General features: G+C 46.3%; 1 protein-coding gene across 1 annotated transcript in view; it reads right to left on the reverse strand.

The window, feature by feature from the left end:
- LOC126272961 (uncharacterized) overlaps positions 1 to 16,809 on the reverse strand; it is a 359,782-nt gene that overhangs the window by 63,261 nt on the left and 279,712 nt on the right. The gene's annotated exons all lie outside the window — the stretch shown is intronic.

Below are 16,809 nucleotides of genomic sequence, written 5' to 3' on the forward strand. Positions count from 1 at the left end.
AGCAATTTATTGTGAAGTCTCGAAACTTCTTTACTCGTCCCCTGTGTTTAGACAATGGAGACTGAGATGCCGGACCGTCTAGATGCTCCAGTCACAAGAGCGGCTGAGAAATATTTCCAGTAACGTTTTCTCTGTCTTCTCATACAACCCAAATAAGCATGGCCACATGTGCTCCATGCTGTAACATCACGATTGCTGAACAATCATTAGAAGTACCACGCCTTTTAAGTATCTGAGAGTATGGGTACGGAGTGATTTAAAGTGGGACGATCACATGAATCCAGTCTTTAGAAGGGCAAACGCCAGACTGAGATTGTCAGGAAGTGTAGTCCACACACGAAAGATATAGTTTACAAAATTTTTGCTCTACCGAGTCTTAAACAATGCTCATAAGTATGGAATCTGCAAGAGAATGGACTGACAAACGAAGCAGTGAAAGCCAAAGAGGAATGCTCGTTTAGTCACAATTTAGTTCAGTAAGGATGGAATGAGTCAGGAGGGAACTTCAGTGACAGACGTTACAATAGGGGCATTAACATTCACGGTATGGTTTATTGCTAAATATCCATGATCGAGATTTCCTAGAAGAGTCAACCAATGTATTCGTTCCTCCTAGGAAAGGTTATGCACATAAAGTTTGAGAGAGTCTACGTCAAACGGAATATTACTGCCAATTATTCTTCCCGCGAGCCATTCGCGGCTGGAACGAGAATGGAAGGGAGGTACATACAGAACCTTCCGTCAAACAGCTTTCTGAATGTAGAGGTAGACATTAAACAACTGAAAGTTCTACATTTTGTGGGACCACTCATTCGGAAAACGACTCGTATTGTTTCACTCTGACAGCAATGTGTAATACTGCCCACCTGGACAAAAATAAAGTCTTCAAGAATTCATATCGCCCTTCCGCCGAGGATGAGCGCCACCGAAAGACGGAAGGCGCCCCCTGTCGCTGCACCGGTCGTATAACCCGGCCGTCTTTCCAAAGCGGTGGGGAGCGTGCCAGCCTCGTTTGCATAATCAACCTCAGCCAGCTCTGGACTCCTGCCATCCTAATGGACGGCTATTCCAGCCACGCAAGCTTCCGTGCTGATACACACCTGTTGGCCCTCATTGATTTCACTAACCGTTTCCCTTTTCAATTTTGCCTTTCTACAGCTCGCCTTGCGTGTTTGTAAATTGTAGAAGAACATCACGCAATTTTTGTGAAATAGTGCGATAAATCACGGGATGAGGTCGGGAAGGTTCACCGAACCGCTGTCCTGTACCATTAGGAGCGATTCCGTCGAGGTCAGACCGATAGTTCCTGCATAAATATGACCCTGCGATGCTGCGTCGGTCAAGGAGAAACGATTATAGTCTTTGCAAATTTGATATCGGCCATTTGAGCCGTAGAAGGTTGGTGCGTAAATAACTGACAATGAGAAAATGCAGGTCAAGAGAACAGGTGCCTTTCGTCACTATCATGAACGATTAATCAGCTCTAATGTTGGCAGGCGTGTCCTGTTGCAATCAATTCTAGTGTTCTGCCAATATAACAAATTTCAATAAGAGGGCTCCTCAGTACAGTTATATTTACGGAGGCCAATCACGCATAGAATATCTACATATTTGTTTCTGTTTTTGTGAGCCCAATACCATACTGACTGCGGAGTGGGAGATACTTAACATCACCAACACCATCCCATTGTGCACCAACAGAACACACGAAAAATATTTATTGTGTAGTATTCTTAGGAAATCTGTGTTCCCATTGCTTTTTTTCGCTCGCTGTAGGCGGTTCAGATTACGCAAAATATATGGCGTTTCGACAGAAAGTGTTACTACTGTCACCTTCTCCTGGCTTTTGTGCCGTCCTCTTCGTGACTGAAGAACTTCTTTAGCACTTTTTTACAGCAAATATCAAAAGCCAAAATCGGTAACGTCAAATATGACAAAATATGCAATATTCTCGGATACTAATGACAAGCCGGGCCATCTACAGGTCTTCATTCTTCACCTCCTCTCCAAATAACAATACACACCTGTTCAGGTGCACCATGTAAATAAGAAAAATAACTTCTTAGTTAATAAACGAACTGATGCGCTGGCCGAGACATTGCTTCCCATTTGGAGCAGGTTTGAAGATTTCGGAATTTTTTTAAATGACTTACCAAGCGTAATTCGCCAACTGCTTGCAAATCATTTTTTCAGGTTGCGATATTTCTATGCTTAACTTTCGACGTATCATAGCTATGGTCGTAGATGAATCGCATTTATAGAATGCATAGTTCCTTCATTTGTTCACTTGTGCATTACTCTACATAACAAACAACACATGTTGCTTTACAACGAGGCCAGATACAGTCCGATAAGCTTGTAAGGGTGTTGTGAGGTATCTTGTGCTCAGAAATAATTGTTAACAAAAAATTCAATACGTTGCGCAGTTTCCGAGTTAGTTAGCACTTAAATTAATTAATCAGGCCGTTGCGCTCGCTAGTTGAAGCTGCCCGTCAGAGGGCCAAAAGCGTTCTTCGATTGGTTTCCTAAAACCGAAAGAGGGAGCGCTACAAAAATTGGACATGGGATTGTAGAAAGGATCGAACCCGATCCAAAGGCTGAGCAGTCTCGAGCGCTGTCACATACACTAAGAGAACAGATGACACTAATTGTATCTGGCGGGCCACTTGTATTTGCGCTCGTAACGGCCTGATAGCCTAACTTCAATGCTAATTAACTCGGAAGTGACGTAACGTATCGAATTTCTTTCTTAGTGATTATTTCTTAGCTCAACCTACACTACATCATCCTTACAAGCTTTTCAGACTGTTTCTGACCACCACGTATGCACGCTTGCAAATTTGGGAACAAAAGCAAAACTATATTGCTTTTGCTTAGCCACGTGACTTCAAAGCTTTCGGTGAGAGAAGTAGGAAACAAATGTGAGAGCGAGAGGGAAACATTTACGTAAAAGGGCAGAGATAGATATAGCCCTCCAGTACATAATATTCTGCATCCTTAGCAGACAACAACAGCAAAATCTCGCAATACGTCGACACCTACCTGAAACACCGTGCAACATCAGCAATATTGCCCAGTCGTGCTGCAAAATTGCCTGTCTAGTGCAGCTACATTGTAGCTTATGTCGACAACGCCCTTGCCGCCAAATGCTGCCATAAACTATGGCCAATCTGATCGCACCTTTAGAAACAGCAACCGTTTCCTTTCCCCTGATCTGCACTAGAGGCAAAAAGCGCAGTCCATCTGCGAAGTGAAGGTGGTTCGGATATCTTCCTAAAATTCACAGTAGCTAACAAGTCTGGCATTGCCCCGATATTCATCTGGCCAATTTTCTATTGGGAACGAAAAACAGAAAGAAATGGACTGCGTTCGCAGCATGATATCAGAAAAATTTCGTTTCCATGTACTCTTGAAAACATCTTTGAAGTTATGAAACATTCGTTAAAAGAAATATGCATAAGGTACAAGTCTATATGTGCAATATTCTCAACAGCTTCTGTATGCTAGGCGCAGCTGCTTCATGTTTCTACATCACGACGTTTTGTACGCCTCTTCGTGGCTCTATAGACGGTTATTAGTTTCGCCTGCAGCCGTTTCCAATTCGCAGTTGAAATCTGTAAACAGCGCTGCCAGCTGACAGGGATTTCCTTAAGTTGACTCACCTGAAGGAGCGTCTTAATAGTGAAGAATAAATGAATTAAAACTTCATACACGATGTGGCATTTTTTTCACACATCTCAGTTCTTATGACGTCATACTTCTTTAAGTATGTGTTGTAGAATGGTTTATTTGTGTAAGTTAATTCATCGGCATATGTCGATACTCTGCAGAATGTGTTGCGGATAGAATTAGTAGCAGAGAAGTAATAAATTTAAACGTCATTTACAATGAAGCAGTTTTTTGGGCATCTCAGTGTTTATGGTATCATACATCTTGATCTATGTGTCATACAATGATATATAAATTTGTAGCTAAATTCAGCGGTATATGTGGATACTGTCTGAAAAATGTGTTGTGAAAACAGTGAGTGCGAAAGAAGTAATAAATTTAAACGTTATTCATGATGTGGCAGTTTTACATGCATTTCAATGTTGATAACATCGTTTCTCTATATGTACTATCCTGGAAAAGGAAAAAAGAACACATTGACACCGGTGTGTCAGACCCACCATACTTGCTCCGGACACTGCGAGAGGACTGTACAAGCAATGATCACACGCACGGCACAGCGGACACACCAGGAACCGCGGTGTTGGCCGTCGAATGGCGCTAGCTGCGCAGCATTTGTGCACCGCCGCCGTCAGTGTCAGCCAGTTTTCCGTGGCATACGGAGCTCCATCGCAGTCTTTAACACTGGTAGCATGCCGCGACAGCGTGGACGTGAACCGTATGTGCAGTTGACGGACTTTGAGCGAGGGGGTATAGTGGGCATGCGGGAGGCCGGGTGGACGTACCGCCGAATTGCTCAACACGTGGGGCGTGAGGTCTCCACAGTACATCGATGTTGTCGCCAGTGGTCGGCGGAAGGTGCACGTGCCCGTCGACCTGGGACCGGACCGCAGCGACGCACGGATGCACGCCAAGACCGTAGGATCCTACGCAGTGCCGTAGGGGACCGCACCGCCACTTCCCAGCAAATTAGGGACACTGTTGCTCCTGGGGTATCGGCGAGGACCATTCGCAACCGTCTCCATGAAGCTGGGCTACGGTCCCGCACACCGTTAGGCCGTCTTCCGCTCACGCCCCAACATCGTGCAGCCCGCCTCCAGTGGTGTCGCGACAGGCGTGAATGGAGGGACGAATGGAGACGTGTCGTCTTCAGCGATGAGAGTCGCTTCTGCCTTGGTGCCAATGATGGTCGTATGCGTGTTTGGTGCCGTGCAGGTGAGCGCCACAATCAGGACTGCATACGACCGAGGCACACAGGGCCAACACCCTGCATCATGGTGTGGGGAGCGATCTCCTACACTGGCCGTACACCTCTGGTGATCGTCGAGGGGACACTGAATAGTGCACGGTACATCCAAACCGTCATCGAACCCATCGTTCTACCATTCCTAGACCGGCAAGGGAACTTGCTGTTCCAACAGGACAATGCACGTCCGCATGTATCCCGTGCCACCCAACGTGCTCTAGAAGGTGTAAGTCAACTACCCTGACCAGCAAGGTCTCCGGATCTGTCCCCCATTGAGCATGTTTGGGACTGGATGAAGCGTCGTCTCACGCGGTCTGCACGTCCAGCACGAACGCTGGTCCAACTGAGGCGCCAGGTGGAAATGGCATGGCAAGCCGTTCCACAGGACTACATCCAGCATCTCTACGATCGTCTCCATGGGAGAATAGCAGCGTGCATTGCTGCGAAAGGTGGATATACACTGTACTAGTGCCGACATTGTGCATGCTCTGTTGCCTGTGTCTATGTGTCTGTGGTTCTGTCAGTGTGATCATGTGATGTATCTGACCCCAGGAATGTGTCAATAAAGTTTCCCCTTCCTGGGACAATGAATTCACGGTGTTCTTATTTCAATTTGCAGGAGTGTATATGTCAGAGAATGACATAATTTTGTAGCTACATTCAGCGATGTATGTGGATAGTGTATGAAAAATGTGTTGTGAATAGAGGTAGTAGAAAAGAAGTAATAAATTTAAACGTCATGAACAATATGGCAGTTTTTCAGCCATCTCAATGTTTATGACGTCATATCTCCTGAACTACGAGTGGTGCCATGATAAAATTTTGCAGATGCATTTGGTGGCGTATGTGGATACTCTCTTCGAAATTAATTGTGAATGGACTAAGCAGCAATGAAACAATAAATTTAAACATCATGCACTATGCTGCAGTTTTTCACACATTTGGTTTTATATGACGTCATATCCCGTGAACTACGTAAGGAGGGTAGTTCTTACCCCAACACCGATTGCTGCTTCACAGTAAGGTGTATGTGTTCCGAGTTTGGTTGAAATCGGTCCCGTGGTTTGGAAGAAGACGGGGAACATATGAAGGCTTATTTAAATAATGGTACAAGTCCATTTTTGTTCGTTCTGAGCTACAGAGTCCGACAGTTAAATGAGCGCTGAAAAATCTGCAGTTGAGATACCAGAAATATTCAAGCATATAGCTTCTTGCTAGAGATGAACCTTTCTTTCTGTTTGTTTGGATCATTCTACATCTACATCTACATTTATGCTCCACAAGCCCCCCAACGGTGGGTGGCGGAGGGCACTTTACGTGCCACTGTTATGACTTCCCTTTCCTGTTCCAAGTCGCTTATGATTCGCGGGAAGAACGACTGCCGAAAAGCCTCCGTGCGCGCTCGAATCTCTCTAATTTTAGATTCGTGATCTCCTCGGGAGGTATAAGTAAGAGGAAGCAATATATTCGATACCTCATCCAGAAACGCACCGTCTCGAAACCTGGACAGCAAGCTACACCGCTGTGCAGAGCGCCTCTCTTGCAGAATCTGCCACATGAGTTTGCTAAACATCTTCGTAACGTTATCACGCTTACCAAATAACCCTGTGACGAAACGAGCCGCTCTTCTTTGGATCTTCTCTATCTCCTCTGTCAACCCGACCTGTTACGGATCCCACACTGATGAGCAATACTCAAGTATAGGTCGAATGAGTGTTTTGTAAGCCACCTCCTTTGTTGATGGACTACATTTTCTAAGGACGCTCCCAATGAATCTCAACCTGTTACCCGCCTTACCAACAATTAATTTTATATGATCATTCCACTTCAAATCGTTCCGCATGCATACGCCCAGATATTTTACAGAAGCAACTGCTACCAGTGTTTGTTCCGCTATCAGATAATCATACAATAAAGGATCCTTCTTACTATGTATTCGCAATACACCACATTTGTCTATGTTTAGGGTCAGTTGCCACTCCCTGCACCAAGTGCCTATCTGCTGCAGATCTTCCTGCATTTAGCTGCAATTTTCTAATGCTGCAATTTCTCTGTATACTACAGCATCATCCGCGAAAAGCCGCATTGAACTTCCGACACTATCTACTAGGCCATTAATGTCAGAAGCATTATAGACAGAAAAGTGGAGGTAATGGACTTGTACCACTATTGAAATAAGCCCTTCATATATACAAGGAAATAAATAGATACATCCATTATCATAATAGGAGTATTGAAACGTCCCCTTGTAACAATTAATGAATTACTGTGCTTAAACTGACACACAATATTTTTTAGCGCAACGCAATCTGACTTCCAAAAATCCCTACGAAAGAATGGCCCTGACTAACATTAACCCATACGTTTCACAAATCACTTACCTCACAAATATCTTCGTTACTCAAGCTACTGCAATACAGCGAGCGCCACTACTGCCAGCTAAATAAAAGATTCAAACTACTGAAGGCACTAACTACTGATAGGCATAGTTAGCAAATGAAAGATTTTAATACAGAACAAACAATGTATTTACCTTAATAGTCATAATATATATATATCAGTTCATGACACCAATTCTTACAAATTTCAAAACTCCGCCATCTCTCTCCCCACGTCCACCACTGCTGGCGGCTCACCTCCAACTGCGCAACGCTACGCGCTGTTAGGATCCAGCTGCCGCTGCCCAACACTACAATGGCAGACAACAATGCAAACCAGCCACAGACTGCACACGGCACAGCCAGTGATTTTCATACAGAGCGCTAAGTGGCGTTGGCGTTACCAATAAAAAAACCTAAACATCCTACTTACAGTATGTATGGGTTCCTCGTGTGCTCCCACTAACGACGCGTACTTAAGCCAGAAAGGAGCAGAAAACGCTTCTAGCCGTTGGCGTGAGCTGGCCTCAGCTATCGGTGACGACGGTACTTTCCAGCGCGGCCCTTGTAGCCTATGGTGCGCTGGCGACACGGCGCCGCGCTCCCCGTACGTAATTGACCGAACTACAGCGATGCCCGCCAGATTTACGAGCGAGTACGGCGGGCGCAAATGAAGTTCCCAGCGCGGGCCTGGGCGATTTTGCCGCGCGATACTGCGGGAACTTTCTGCGGGGAAGTGTTCGCCGTTCATTTGCACGCGGCACTACAATGCAAGCGCTAGGCGCGCGGGGAGCGAGATATCTAGGAACCCGTAATAATAGAGACAGCGCGAGGGAAGTCGTACCATCCAAAATTTATTTCCTTGTTTCTTTGTACTAGCCAATAAATTTGTAGGCCTCGAATGTTGCTTTCTTGTTAGCTTTGTTTATGGGCGGTGAGTGTCCGTTTCGTATATCGCTGTATCTCAGTATTCTCTCGGCGTTCCATGCGCGCTGTAAATGACACAGCTCTATTGACGAAGCAACAGATTTATTCTGCGACGCGGACAAACACACACAGATTTGTCATGTCGTTTCCCATGGAGAAATTCTTCCTGCCTGTGAAGGGATTGTTTCAAATAGCAACGTCGGCTTAAAATTGTGTCGACTTATAACTTCTGGTCAGCCTTACTGTTAAATTGATGATTATGAAAATTGAACATAGCTTGAAGGCAAAATAGAGGTCATCAGTGATGACGCGCTAGCTCAATTACAGTGAGGGAGGGCGAGGAAATCGGTCGTGTCACTATTTAAGTTATCGAAAGTAGTTTAGTGAAACAACACGTATCAACATAACAATGGGACACAGGACATCAGGGACTTGATGTCCGCATCTCCGGAATAACGGTACACTATATCATCCACTACATCGTGTCGTTTAGGTTACGAAATACTGTGTTTCTTTTTCCTTTTTCCAAAGAGAAACAGGAAGAATCTTCTATGTGGCTGTAAAGTTTGCGCTTTATGCAGCAGTATCAATCGAAATTGGACTTCCCATTTTCGATGACAACGTTCTGACGTAGTATATTAGCAAATTACTGGTATACATAAACTCTGAATTTTCTCCTTTGGGAAAGCGCTGCCATTGAAACGGAAACGTCTTGGTCCTAGTTCCCTTCCGATTACAGATTTTAGTATCGTAGGAAGTTTCATTTTCTGAACTTTCGTGCTTCAATGTCCGCCTATCACATTAGCGTGCAGGAATTTGTAGAAATACTTCAAGTTTCTCCAACTGCAAACATGCGCTGCAAACCACCGTGTCGTAGAAGTTGATTGGCTGGAGTTTCAGGCGACCGTTAGCAGGAGTAGAAGCAGTTTTATTTTATAACAAAACTAGGCACACGATTTGTGTTTTTTACACGAGCTAATTAGTGTCCGAATAAAAGATGAAGCCCCATTATGAACCCAATTACAAAAAGAGGTGGCGTATTTGTCAAATGTAGGCCCAGGAATCGGAAGGTCATACGTTCTAATCCCGGCCTTGCCTTGTGTATTTAGGTTTTTCATTGTTTTCAGCGTATCAAAAATGTTGAAATGTGTGTGAAATCTTATGGGACTTAACTGCTAAGGTCATCAGTCCCTAAGCTTACACACTACTTAACCTAAAATATCCGAAGGACAAGCAGACACACCCATGTCCGAGGGAGGACTCGAGCCTCCGCCGGGATCAGCCGCACAGTCCATGACTGCAGCGCCTCAGACCGCTCGGCTAATCCCGCGCGGCTTCAGCGTATCATCCTAAGAGAGAGCTGTAGTGGGTCCGACGAGTTTTGACTTCATTTCTTTTCAAATGATGCAAGGCGTTAGTGCACCAACAGGCCACTGAGGTGTTTAACACATCCTGTGTAGAACGTGTACTGCAGATCGGAAATGGCTTTTTGTGTGTGGGTGGGGGGGGGGGGGGGGGGGGGGGTTAGAGGAGATGTGTTTGCGTGACATGAATCGGGCAGTAGTTTGTTTGAGAAACTCTAAGGCTCTCTGTTGGATCTCGACTGGCCGATCTTAACCCAGCTGAAAAAAACTGGCAGCCCTAGGAACGCAGCACTCCTTTTCGCAGTTTGATAGACGTACGGTATCTAATCGTCAATGATTAGCGTGATGGCGTATTTCAAGAAACTTGTCACCGTCTTGATCGCCAAACTGAGGCCATTGTCAGGGCTGGTGACGTTATCAAACGGTGTTAGCGTGATGTCTCCTGGAGTCGACCAGTCTTTAACGGGTGTGCTTACACGACATGAGAACCCTACTAAATGTGCACCAGTGGACGTACAGCGCAGGGAACACGCCCAGGTAGCCGAGGGTGTTGAAGCGTCGCCTCTGGGAATCGGGGAGTCGAGCGTGCCGGGTTCGAATCCAGCTCTTGGATTATCGACGAGGGCCTATGAGCCAGCCGGCCTGGATGTGATGTTTAGGTGGGTTGCCGCATACAATTAGATGAAAACGGGACTCACTACGCAGACATTGGGAAAACATTCTCACAATTGATCATTTGATACACACAGTTGAGGAACACAAATACCGTCTCGGAGAGAGCACTGGCGTCAGTAAGGGCATCCGTCTACACAAGTCACTAAAACTGCCAAAACCCATATAATAATGCCGATTCCGTAGAGACACAGCAGAGAAAGAAGAGGAAGATGCACAGCGGAGATAGCCAGTGCTTTCCTAGAGAGGGCGATGCAGCGGCCTGCAGCTCTCCTGGCGGAACTCCGCAACACGTCCGCCCTTCCCACGGTACCGTATACTGCTCTCTGACGTAACCGAAACACGCCTTTTTGTTTACGTTACGCGCCCCGCGCCGAACAGGAAGTGTCGTTGGCGGTGCCATAGTCGCGGGCCCGCCCGCCAGTTTGCATACATTAGGCGGGCACTAGCGCTCCCCACCGTCAAACGGTGCTCACACGCGCGCAATGGCACCTTTCTCAGCGGCACAACGCATTTATCTGCGCACCGCGGACAAGGTCCAGCTACACAGCAGAACGCAGCCAGCTTCCTGCTGGGGAAGTCCTCGGACTGCGTGCTAGCTTACTGGCGCACGTGGTGACACGCAGGCCCGTGTGTAATATCTATAGAGTCCTGGGATGAATCTGTGTTGCGGGCCACGTCAAGGGAGATGAAGTGGTAATTAATCCGCACGAATAACGTTTTAGAGCAAATTTGGAATTAAAACCTTTGACGCAGCATTTAGGGTTTACTATTTAATTCTATAAAAAATTAATTTACAATTTAACATTTAATGAATTAATGAGAAGCTATAACGTTACTGTAAGTACCACGCCGTATTTTTCTGCCTTTATGCGAAGGGCAATTTTACGAACTCCTGTAGAGATTTTGATACTGTTTTCACTAACAGACAGATTGACGCACGAGGAGGGTTTGTGTGTATAATCTGTTTCTCCTACGCCATAAAACTCGTCCGGCCGTCGACACGCTGCCGGAAGAAAAAAAATTAGTGCACCTGCCACCTGGGGGATAATAAACGTACTGATGATGGTTTCAACGTCGTCCACCCACAGATAGCAAAGAGGCGCAGCTACCGGAACGCTATCCATGCCTGCGCTTTAATAGAGACAAACTGAAATATCCTCCCCCACAATAAAGACGAATATGTTCCTTTTTATTAAACGACTTTGACAAAAAGCTGCCTCATTCTACCTTCTTCAGCAACTTAAAATTTTTCTCAAAAATTCTGTCATGCAAACATACTCGTGTCCCTTTTAAAATGCAACTCAATCCTCAATAACACAAGCTCCCATAACTATAATTCGGTAACACCCATTAGCCTATCACTGTAAGTTGCTCCAACTCATCCACTCCCACATACCCATTCTCACTCACATTTAGCCCAACTCATAGTCATTATCTCTTTGCCTGTGGGACAGGGGACAGTAAGAATTTGAGAGACTCGCAGTCTCCTTCGGTCTTTCCAACAAATTCTGTATCCTCTGACTGTCACTGTCTCCCACTTGCTGTCTCTTACTGCTACTACCTCATTAATTTCTTTCCATTGCTGCTGTCTCTTCTCACTCTCACTATCACTATCTCTCTCATCCTAGTTGTTATTGTCATTCGCATCCACTTTCTCCTTCTCTTTATTCCTCTCGCACTGACACTGATTCATTCACTCTTTTTCTAGCACTGTTCTGTGACTGCCATCTAGGTTCCACTGTCACTGTGTCCATTTCTTTCTTCCAGACTGCCATTGTCATTTTCGCTTTTTCTATACCACGACCACTGTCCACTACCTTAATGTATTTATTACTTTTCCATCTCTTTCGTACTGCTATCATCACCTCTCTCAGCCTGAAAACCAAGAGCATGTTCAAGTGCCAAAATTTTCGGAAAATATTTGAAGGTGCTGAGGAAGGTAGAATGAGGCAGCTGGTAACCCCCTTTTCAGCCGGAGTGGGCAGCCGGTAACCCGCTTTTCAGCCGGAGTCCTCCAATAAACAGGAGCATATTCACCTTTTTCGTACTCCGATAAGAGCATTTTTGCACTGGTTCCTTTCTTTTCCATGCTACAGCAGGGCACTTCGATCATATGAAAAGAACGTTATCGGTCAGTATAATTTTGATAGTTTACTTATGTGAAACTGAAATAATGGAAAACTATATAATTTTACAGCTCAAGCCTGATTTTATGTGCACAAAAATTGTGCAAATGTTTCAGTACTATAACAGCATCTGGTTTCCAGGAACATTCTGACAATAGCGGAGACGCTTTACAGCGCATTTCTCCGTTCTAAATCAACTTTATAAACTACATTTTTGTCTCACATCTGATTTTACGTGCGTATTTCACATGTATAAATAGGATATAGAAGGATATCTTTAAACCTTGGTCTCTCGGAAACGGATAAAGATGTGAAGAAAATTTTCAAGGTTGTGCGAGATTAGGATCTTAGAAATATATCATAAAAATTTCAGCCCTTTGCTGTGCATTGCCATCTGGAAATCAGCGGCTCAATTTTGGTACAAAAAAATGTTTTTTGTTTTTCCTCAGGAAACGCGCCGGGTAGCCGTACGGTCAAGGGGGTCCTTGCCACGGTTCGCGCGGCTCCCAACGTTGGAGGTTCGAGTCCTCCCTCGGGCATGGGTGTGTGTGTTGTCCTTAGTTTAAGTTAGATTAAGTAGTGTGTAAACCTAGGGACCGATAACCTCAGTATTTTCGTGGAACCGCCCATGAACTAAATGACGCCTGTATAAGCTCCTTAAGGCACACAGTAGACCACACCTAATGCAAATAGAACAAACTGCTTTACTCTCTCTCAGCTGGACAAAGTGTGTAATATTCATACTTTGACCGTGTAGTGTAGGATAGCTACAGTAAGATAATCCTTCTGTTGGGTATACAAATGGTCCCTATCCCAGGAGCTATCCAGAACACTCAACGCTACCTTCCTATCACCCCAGGTATGAGCACCGGAAAAATCCAGTTTTTATGCGTGGCTTTTGGACGGGGCTTGCCAAATTTGGAAACTGGGAAGACAGGTGGCAGTGTCGCCATTTTTAATACAACACTCCAGAGTTTGGGTGACGTGCTTTAAGGAAACAATAGACAACGTAAACCAGGTTGGTCAATGGTTATTGCACGAGCTGACATCTCGATCATGTCCCATAAATGTTCGATGGGATTCGTATCGGGCGATGTGGGTGGCCAGATCATTCGCTAGAATTGACCAGAACGTTCTTTAAACCATTCGCGAACAACTGTGGCCCGGTGACATGGCGCATTGCCATCCACAAAAATTCCGTCGTTGTTTGGGGACATGAAGTCCATGAATGGCTGCAAATTATCTCCATCTAGGCGAACATAATCATTTCGAGTCAATGATCGGTTCAGTTGGATTAGAGTACCCAGTCAATTCCATTGTAACACAGCCCACACCATTATGAAATCATCACCAGATTGCACAGTGCCTTGTTGACAACTTGGGTCAAGGCTTCGTGGGGTCTGCGCCACACCCAAAACCTACCATCAGCTCTTACCAACTGAAATCGGGACTCGTCTCGCCAGGGCACTGTTCTCGAGTCGTGTAGAGGCCAACCGATATGGTCACAAGCCCGGGAGAGGCGATGTCGTGCTGATAGTGTAGGCACTAGCGCCGATTCCCTGCTGCCATAGACCATTAACGGCAAATTTCAACGCACTGTCGTAACAGATGCGTTCGTCGTACGTCCCACATTGATGTCTGCTGTTATTGCACGCAGTGCTGCTTGCGTGTTAGCAATGATAGCTCTACGCAAAACACCGCTGCTGTCGGTCATTAGGTGAAGGCTGTCGGCCACTGCATTGTCTGTGGTGACGTAATGCCTAAAGTGTGCTATTCTCGGTACATTATTAATACTTTGGATCTCGGAACATTGAATCCTCTAACGATTTCTGAAATGGAATGCCCCCTGCGTCTAGCTCGAACTACAGTACTGGCCATTAAAACTGCTACACCACGAAGATGGCGTGCTACAGACGCGAAATTTAACCGACAGGAAGAAGATGCTGTGATATGCAAATGATTAGCTTTTCAGAACATTCACTCAAGGTCGGCGCCGGTGGCGACACCTACAACGTGCTGATATGAGGAAAGTTTCCAACCGATTTCTCATTCACAAACAGCAGCTGACCGGCGTTGCCTGGTAAAACGGTGTTGTGATGCCTCGTGTAAGGAGGAGAAATGCGTATCATCACGTTTCCAAAAAAATGGTTCAAATGGCTGTGAGAACTATGGGACTTAACAACTATGGTCATCAGTCTCATAGAACTTAGAACTACTTAAACCTAACTAACCTAAGGACATCACACAACACCCAGTCACGATGAGGCAGAGAAAATCCCTGACCCCTCCGGGAATCGAACCCGGGAACCCGGGCGCGGGAAGCGAGAACGCTACCGCACGAACACGAGCTGCGGACACTGATCACGTTTCCGTCTTTGATAAAGGTCGGCTTGTAGGCTATCGCGATTGCAGTTTATCGTATCGCGACATTGCCGCTCGCGTTGGTCGAGATCCAATGACTGTTAGCAGAATATAGAATCGGTGGGTTCAGGAGGGTAATACGGAACGCCGTGCTGGATCCCAACGGCCTCGTATCACTAGCAGTCGAGATGACAGGCATCTTATCCGCATGGCTATAACGGATCGTGCAGCCACGTCTCGATTCCTGAGTCAATATATGGAGACGTTTCCAAGGCAACAACCATCTGCACGAACATCTCAACGACGTTTGAAGCAGCATGGATTATCAGCTCGCAGACCGTGGATGCGGTTACCCTTGACGCTGCATCACAGACAGGAGCGCCTGCAATGGTGTACGCAACGACGAACCTGGGTGCACGAATGTCAAAACTTCATTTTTTCGGATGAATCCAGGTTCTGTTTACAGCATCATGATGGTCACATCCGTGTTTGGCGACATCGCGGTGAACGCACATTGGAAGCCTGTATTCGTCATCGCCATACTGGCGTATCACTCGGCGTGATGGTATGGGGTGCCATTGGTTACACGTCTCGGTCATCTCTTGTTCGCATTGACGGCACTTTGAACAGTGGACGTCACATTCCAGATCCCTGCTAAATCCTACATTTCAGCAGGATAATGCACGACCGCATGTTTCAAATCCTGTACGGGCCTTTCCGAATACAGAAAATGTTCGACTGCTGCCCTGGCCAGCACATTCTCCAGATCTCTCACCAATTGAAAACGTCTGGTCAATGGTGGCCAAGCAACTGGCTCGTCACAATGCGCCAGTCAGTACTCTTGATGAACTGTGGTATCGTGTTGAAGGTGCATGGACAGCTGTACCTGTACACGCCATCCAAGCGCTGTTTCACTTAATGCCCAGTCGTATCAAGGCTGTTATTACGGCCAGAGGTAGTTGTTCTGGGCACTGATTTCTCAGGATTTATGCTCCCTAAGTGCGTGAAAATGTAATCACATGCCAGTTCTAGTATAATATATTTGTCTAATGAATACCCGTTTATCATCTGCATTTCTTCTTGGCGTAGCAATTTTAATGGCCAGTAGTGTAACATTCTGCGTTCAAAGTCTGTAATTGCTGTTGTGGTCGTGTGGCCATAAAAACGTCGGAAACCTTTCCACACGAATCACCTGAGTGCAAACGACAGCTCCGCCAATGCACTGTGCTTTTACACCTTGTTTGTGCGCTACTAGCGCCACCTGTTTATGTGCATATCCCTATCCATGACTTTTGTTACCTCAGTGTATGACTACGGTGAGTTGAGCTCTATGGTCAATCGGTAGACGTCTTCATGTCTAGTCTGTAATTAACCACCACGGAGGAGTTGCCTGCAAGTCACGGGTCAGAGTCATGTGAAGCAGTGGTGTGCTGGCGTGAGGCGGTGTGCAGCTGCTAGACGTTCAGAGTGTGGAGACCAGAGCCGGCGGCGCGGCGCCGGTCGGCCGCCCCCCCCCCCCCCCCCCCCCCAGTCCACGTCCGCCTACCGCGCGGCCTCTGCTCCAGCCGCTGACTTATTCAGCGCCCGTCACGCTCCGGCGGCCCTCTGCTCACAGCCGTTTCCTCAGCGCCCACAGGGCATAACGTTTCGAAATGTACGCGGCGCAGCCGCACAACGGTAAAGCGACCCTCTCGCGCTCGACTTGAACAAATCGAATCCCCGTCTGCCCATCTGGATCGGACGTTCCTTTATTTTTCTTTCGTTGCTAGCGCCGAACTATCTCCAGAGTATCGAAACTGTGGAGGGAATGCAGGAAGGCCGATGCTTGGCGAAATTCAGGAGCGCAACGGCAGAACACCGACACGGACATTGCCCCCCTTCGAGTCGTCGAGGTCTTCCGTACAGCGTGAGCAGCACTGGAGAAATGAAGTATGGGCAGTTCCTGTGCAATAGAGGGAGATTCAGAGAACTCGGATAGCTCTCCTTTTGAGAAACAGGCAGTATTTGGTAAACACAACAGGGGTGAGAGAGACGCAGTGCAAGACCGATTTGTAGAAGAAGGT

Source organism: Schistocerca gregaria, chromosome 1, assembly GCF_023897955.1.
Source record: "Schistocerca gregaria isolate iqSchGreg1 chromosome 1, iqSchGreg1.2, whole genome shotgun sequence".
Taxonomy (NCBI): Eukaryota; Metazoa; Arthropoda; class Insecta; order Orthoptera; family Acrididae; genus Schistocerca; species Schistocerca gregaria.